This window comes from Zeugodacus cucurbitae, chromosome 3, assembly GCF_028554725.1.
Source record: "Zeugodacus cucurbitae isolate PBARC_wt_2022May chromosome 3, idZeuCucr1.2, whole genome shotgun sequence".
NCBI lineage: Eukaryota > Metazoa > Arthropoda > Insecta > Diptera > Tephritidae > Zeugodacus > Zeugodacus cucurbitae.
Genome location: NC_071668.1, coordinates 10,131,918 through 10,139,021, shown reverse-complemented (window position 1 = coordinate 10,139,021; position 7,104 = coordinate 10,131,918).

Here is a 7,104-nt window from a genome sequence, read left to right as displayed (position 1 = left end):
TAAGCAAAATATGTGTTATTGGCCAGGCAGCAATCCACACGTACTGAATGAGTCGCATTGCATCCAGAAAAAATTACGGTTTGGGGCGGTTTATGGGCCAGCGGCGTTATTGGGCCGTACTTCTTCAGTGATGATTAAGACCGGTACGTTACTGTGAATTAGAATCGCTACCGCTCAATGATAACCGACTATTTTTGGTCCGAATTCGATGATATGGACATGGGCAATATGTGGTTCCAACAGCACGGCGTCACAAGCCAAACAGCGAATGTCACAATCGATTTATTGAAAGCCAAGTTTGGTGAACGTGTTATCTCATGAAATGACCCAGTCAATTGGCCTCCTCGGTCCTGCGATTTGATGTCGTTAGACTATTTCCAGTGGAATACGTTAAGCCTATGGTCTATGCCAACGAGACAGCGACGATTGATGATCTTCGTACGAGTGTCGAACGTTAAATTGCAGCAGTATCGGCCGATTTATGCTTGAAAACCCTTTGAAACCCTCGAAAATTGGGTCTAAAGTCTTTTTAGAATACAAAAAATTTTAAGAATTGGGAATAACTAATGGAAAACTGTTCGATGTATAGAGCCAGAGTGTGTTCAAAAATTACTTATATGTTACTGTAGGTACATGACGCCTAATTTTTTCGTTATTAAGTTCCATTAGATGACGAAGAGACTGAGTTATTTGTACATAAATTAATATACAGAAGTTTATTCCATGAAAAAAATATCCAAACCTCAAAACTAGCCGATAGGTGGGGCTAGTGTCAAAATATTTTCACAAATCGTATATTATTTGAACTCAAAGAGGTATGAATTAAAGAAATTTTAAGAGATATCAAGGCGCTGACTATCTATCTTTAGTTTTAAAGACTCCGGAAGTACTTAAAATGCCAGATATGTTCAATGCTTTAGAGAAATTCTAAATTTTGCTTGCAAATTAATTACGTCACGGAATTTTTTCGGGTATACCAACAGTTGTCTAGCAAATATTTGTAGGTTTCTCTAAGAAAACTTATTGATTTCTTAAAATTCGTGTAGGATTTTCTTAATTACAAAATTCATCTTTCACTTTCTTGTGCCACAACAAGTAGCTCTTTCATACTCTTACAAAAATTGGGTTCTTCACCTTTAGTACTTAACCAAATTTAAAGGCTTACACAGGCAGACAATACCTTTAAGGTGCAAATGCTTGAAACTTTACAACTGCCACTTGATTTTATTAATATTCGCCACATTCCGAAGACTTAGTGCTACAAATGCCGACCACCTACCGATTTGCTGGATATAAATGAGTTTTGTAAATCCTTTCAAATTAAGCGGTGCAAAACACATAAATAAATTCACTACCTTCACCAAGGCGGTCCCAAAGCGTGGAAGCCTTGTGAAGTGGCAGGCGGTTGGGGGCAACAAACAACAACAGCTGTTGGTGCACTTAAGCGAAACAAATTGTTACGCGGGCATTACCGAAGGGAAAGTAATAAAAGACGCTGGAATGGAATTAGGAATGCGCAATGGCAATGAGCAGTTGCAAAGCGGTAATGATGATGATGGCCAAGGTACAAATTCTAAAGATGTGCGGCAAGATGTTTGGCGCAGAGGCTGGAGGAAGTCGCGCTATTGCGTAGCTCTGAGGGGGTTTCTTATAGCCTTTCTCTGCCTTCTGCGGTGTGTAACTCTACTTATTGTTTTAAAGCTTTTTCTACTCCGGCTCCCCTCTCTCGCTCGCTCATTAAGCTACTATAATATTTGCAAAGTCCAAACTGGGTTGCAGGGTCGTTACAAAAGCTACACCGCAAACGTAATTCGCTGTGCCTTGCTCTATGGAGACTAGGTATTTTGTATACTTCGTGCAACTTAAGCCTTCAGTGGAAGCGCCTTTAGTTTACTAGCAATATTTTCAACTCCTTCATTGTTGTATTGTCTTCGGCACTCTCTGTGTAATATAGTTTTCAGCAGCAACGTCACCACAGCAACGACCACAGCCAATTATTACACAAAAGCGCCTGTACACTCCGGGTGCGTCCGAGACGTTTACTCTTCCTTCACTTGGTGTTGGCGCAACAATTTTATTGTACTTTTGCCGCTTGAACTGCTTTGAATTTCAACACTTTTTGCTAGAAGATGCCTTGCAATGCTTTGCTTTGGAACTGAGTTCCCATAATTTGCTAGGTGTAGCTGACAAATATCGGGACTGTACAACGGTTATAGAAACTGCGAAATTTTCTCTTTCGAACGATGTGGCTTTTCGGGTCTCTGACGTATTTATAGTCGTTAATTTGATAGTAAGAAGAGAAAAAACCTAAGAAGACGCCGGAAATCATTCGGATTTAATTGGCTTTTTTGGAAAAAAGTGCGGTTATAGATAATTAGAGTTTGGTTCCACTGTTTTAGTAGAAGGATACGAAAAGGTCTGGTAAAGTCTAGTCAAATGGAACTGGTTGTATTGTCAGTGAACCCATTCCGTATGGACTTTGAGAACGAGTTTTAAGAATTGGACCGTCTCTAACTACTTGAAAATATTGCAGGATTTCGGGATCAAAGCACATAAGTATCCAGTATAAGTCGGGTTCAAGGTCAGAAACAGAACAACAGATAGCGGGAAGGAATAGGGAAAAAGAGACTAGTTGAAGATCAGGATCATCCAAGCCCGTACTACAAGGTTCCACGTAGATGGGGACTTCTGTCTACGTTCTTCTGTGTGTCACTATCAGAGCCACTGTACTTAAAAATTGCTTTCCATCAAGAGCTTCACTACTCTTTCTCCTTCCCTCGTACGGCCAACGGCGTTGATGACCTCCACGCCTTCATTTCCGTCCACGCCGTGCACTTTTCCCGTGTCCTGTCGATTGTTGTGTTTCACATTTCGCGACCATCATTATTGAGCAGCTTAAGCGGGTGCGGTGGTGGTAAATAACCCGCCCTACAACCGCACGCTTGCAGTTTCATTGTTTCTGCACTCTTAAGTGCTTGAATGATAGCCGTGGTTCAACGCAATGCAAAAGGTTGCCATGGACCTGACCGCTGATGCCGCTGTTCTCGTTGTGCATTTTGCGCTTTAATTCGCTATCCACGCGCATTGTTGTTGTTGTTGTTGTTGTTCAATTTCAAGTGGAAAATTGTCTTGAGCACTGCCAACACTTGCTCGACGTCCATTTCAGCCACTCGACTTGCACCCGCTACAATAGCTCCGCCGCCCGCCGTCGTCATCGTTCTCGTCCTCAATTCACCGCTATTAAGACAGCAAATTACGCTTTTTGTGCGCGGCGTCGTCGCGTTGCAGGGTGTTGCATGCAACAATTGCATTTTATTATCGCTGCACCGTGTGCAGTCTGATGCTTCTTCTTCTCCTTTTCGCCCCTTCTTATTCTCTCTCCTTCGCATTTCCCTTCGTCTCCTCATTCTTCCAGCTGATGAATGTATTGGCGCAGCGCGCGTTTTCGAATTGCTGTTGCTGTTGCTGCAAGTGAGAATGAAATCGCACAAAGCCTTCTTCGCGCATTGAATAATTAAGATTTATGAATTGCACGCCAGGCCACAGCAGGATCCGCTAGCGCTGCTTTCCTCACCAGCCGGGTCGGCAAAAGTAGTTGCAGTAAGTATATTCGGTAGCTGCAATGAAGTGGAATCACACACAGCCACAGCCAGGCATTCGTGTACACCTTCCTTGCTTGGCGCGCGCATTATAATGGAGCAGCGGGCTCCCGGAAAGCATCGCAGTATATCTTAAGGAGTTTTAAGTGGAATTTCGTCGGCGCTTGAGTGTAATTGTAAGTTACTCAGCGTTGTTTTGCTTGCATTTCTTAAGCTTACGCACAAACTTATATATTTTCATTAAACTCGAAACTATTACATACATATACAGGCTTATGCAACTTTGCTTTAACGGTATTTATTTGTTTGTCTATTATTTGGTATTGTATTTGTATTGCTTCGGCAGCATGACCTGGAATTTCATTTCATTTGTATGTATGTGATTGGCGTTGCAACCGTTTAGCCGGTTATAGCCGAATCGACGATAGTGCGCCACCTGTCTCTCTCCTTTGCAGTTCGGCGCCAGTTGGAGATCCCAAGTGTAACCAGGTCGCTCTCCACCTGGTCCCTCCAACGGAGTGGAGGCCTTCCCCTTCCTCGGCTTCCTCCGGCGGGTACTGCATCGAACACTTTCAGGGCTGGAGTGTTTTCGTCCATTCGGACAACATGACCTAGCCAGCGTAGCCGCTGTCTTTTTATTCGCTGAACTATGTCAATGTCGTCGTATAACTCGTATAGCTCATCGTTCCATCGTCTGCGGTATTCGCCGTTGCCAATGTTCTGAGGACCATAAATCTTGCGCAAAATTTTCCTCTCGAAAACTCCTAGTGTCGTCTCATCTGATGTTGACATCGTCCAAGCTTCTGCACCGTAAAGCAGGACGGGAATGATAAGTGACTTGTAGAGCTTGATTTTGGTTCGTCGAGAGAGGACTTTACTGTTCAATTGCCTACTCAGTCCAAAGTAGCACCTGTTGGCAAGAGTTATTCTGCGCTGGATTTCGAGGCTGACATTGTTCGTGTTGTTGATGCTGGTTCCCAGGTATACGAAATTATCTACGACCTCGAAGTTATGACTGTCAACAGTGACGTGGGAGCCAAGACGCGAATGCGCCGACTGTTTGTTTGATGACAGGAGATATTTCGTCTTGTTCTCATTCACCTCCAGACCCATTCGCTTCGCCTCCTTATCCATGCGGGAAAAAGCAGAACAAACGGCGCGGTTGTTGCTTCCGATGATATCAATATCATCGGCGTACGCCAGAAGCTGTACACTCTTGTAGAAGATTGTACCTTCTCGGTTTAGCTCTGCAGCTCTTATAATTTTTTCCAGCAACAGGTTAAAGAAGTCGCACGATAGTGAGTCACCTTGTCTGAAACCTCGTTTGGTATCGAACGGCTCGGAGAGGTCCTTCCCAATCATGACGGAGCTTTTGGTGTTGCTCAACGTCAATTTACACAGCCGTATTAGTTTTGCGGGGATACCAAATTCAGACATCGCGGCGTAAAGGCAACTCCTTTTCGTGCTGTCGAAAGCAGCTTTAAAATCGACAAAAAGGTGGTGTGTGTCGATCCTCTTTTCACGGGTCTTCTCCAAAATTTGGCGCATGGTGAATATCTGGTCAGTTGTCGATTTTCCAGGTCTAAAGCCACACTGATAAGGTCCAATCAGTTTGTTGACGGTGGGCTTTAGTCTTTCACACAGTACGCTCGATAGAACCTTGTATGCGATATTTAGGAGGCTGATCCCACGGTAATTGGCGCATATTGTGGGATCTCCCTTTTTATGGATTGGGCAGAGCACACTGAGATTCCAATCGTCAGGCATGCTTTCTTCCGACCATATTCTGCAAATAAGCTGATGCATGCACCTTATCAGTTCTTCGCCGCCGTATTTGAATAGTTCTGCCGGTAATCTATCGGCCCCCGCTGCTTTGTTGTTCTTCAAGCGGGTAATTGCTATTCGAATTTCTTCATGGTCGGGTAATGGAACATCTGTTCCATCGTCATCGATTGGGGGATCGGGTTCGCCATCTCCTGGTGTTGTACTCTCACTGCCATTCAGCAGGTCGGAGAAGTGTTCCCTCCATAATCCCAGTATGCCCTGGACATCGGTTACCAGATTACCACCTTGGTCTCTACATGAGGATGCTCCGGTCTTGAAACCTTCGTTAAGTCGCTTCATTTTTTCATAAAATTATCCGAGGCTTTCGTAGATTTTTCATTGGGGGGTGTTTTTATGTGGTGGGTCCCAAACCCTACGCACAACCGCATAAGCGGGCTTCGCCTTCTCACTTTAGCTCGCCTTCAAACGGATGTCTGTTGGCTACCCAGAGGATACTTGGTCTAAAACCGGAAGTCGTGAGCTGCTTGAACCATGTGGAGAAGAATCGTTTCTGGCCACTCCCAAGTGAGTGACAATCAAAAACTTTCCTCACTTGCGTGAACTTCTACACATGATCCCATCCTCCAATTTCATTTCATTTAATACTCTTAATTTGGGGTCTCAACTTAATTTATTAGCTTGTTGTTGGTGTTTGTATTAGTTGTTGTATCGGGTTTCCGCTGAGTCTTAGGTGATTTCGAGTGCGGTATTTATTTTAGTAATTTAAATCAAAGACCCCTAGATTTCTTTGATTTAAATTAGATTAAAGAATCAAGAAAATAAAAAAAAAAAAAACATTGTAATAATAACGATTTCTAAAAGTGTGGGGTGAGGGAAAGCCATTTATTGGTACGAATATGGCTTCAAATGATGTCCAAGGTAGTGCCAAGGAGAGTCACTGCGCATCTCGGAAATCCAGATATAGAAAAAGAGGATTGATGAGAGCCAGGAATATTCACAAAGAACAGCATAGAGCGCGCTTAAAGCTTAAGTACAGCTACTGAGATCTACTACAAGCAAAAAAGGAACAGCTAAGTAGATCCTCTGAGAGACCCAAGACGAGCGGACAGGTAAAGTCGAAGAAAATATCCTCTAGTCAAGGAGAAATGGTGAGAGCCTTGCAGAGTTGTCGAGAAAAGTTGATAAGAGCATGGGACAGATAGGAAGAGTTGCTGTTAGTTTGAAGGCGAGCTGGAGGAAAGTGAAGAAACACGCGCAGGCAGGGAGTGAGGCAGGGGTGAGGCTTTGGGAGCCACTGAGAACCGAAGAGAGCCAATGAGAACCGTTAAGAATCGGAGAGTGTCACTGAGTGCCGGGGAGATCAACTGAGAGCCATTGAGAATCGGAGAGAGGCACTCAGAACAGGGGAGATGCGTTGAGAACCACTGAAAGACGGAGAGAACCATGGGACAGTTAGGAAGAGTTGCTCACAGTGTGAAGGAGAGCTGAGGGAAAGTGTAGGACCTGGAAAAGTATAGCAGATCTGGGAAGAGATCGTAAAAATCCCACTGAGAACCGAAGAAAGCCATTAAAAATCAGAGAGTGGCACTGAGAACCGCAGAAAGACCCGCTGAGAGCCATTGAGAATCGGAGTGAGGCACTAAGAGCAGCGTGAGGCTTTGAGAGACACTGAGAACCAGGGAGAGCCATTGAGAACTGGAGAAAGTCACAGAGAACGGGA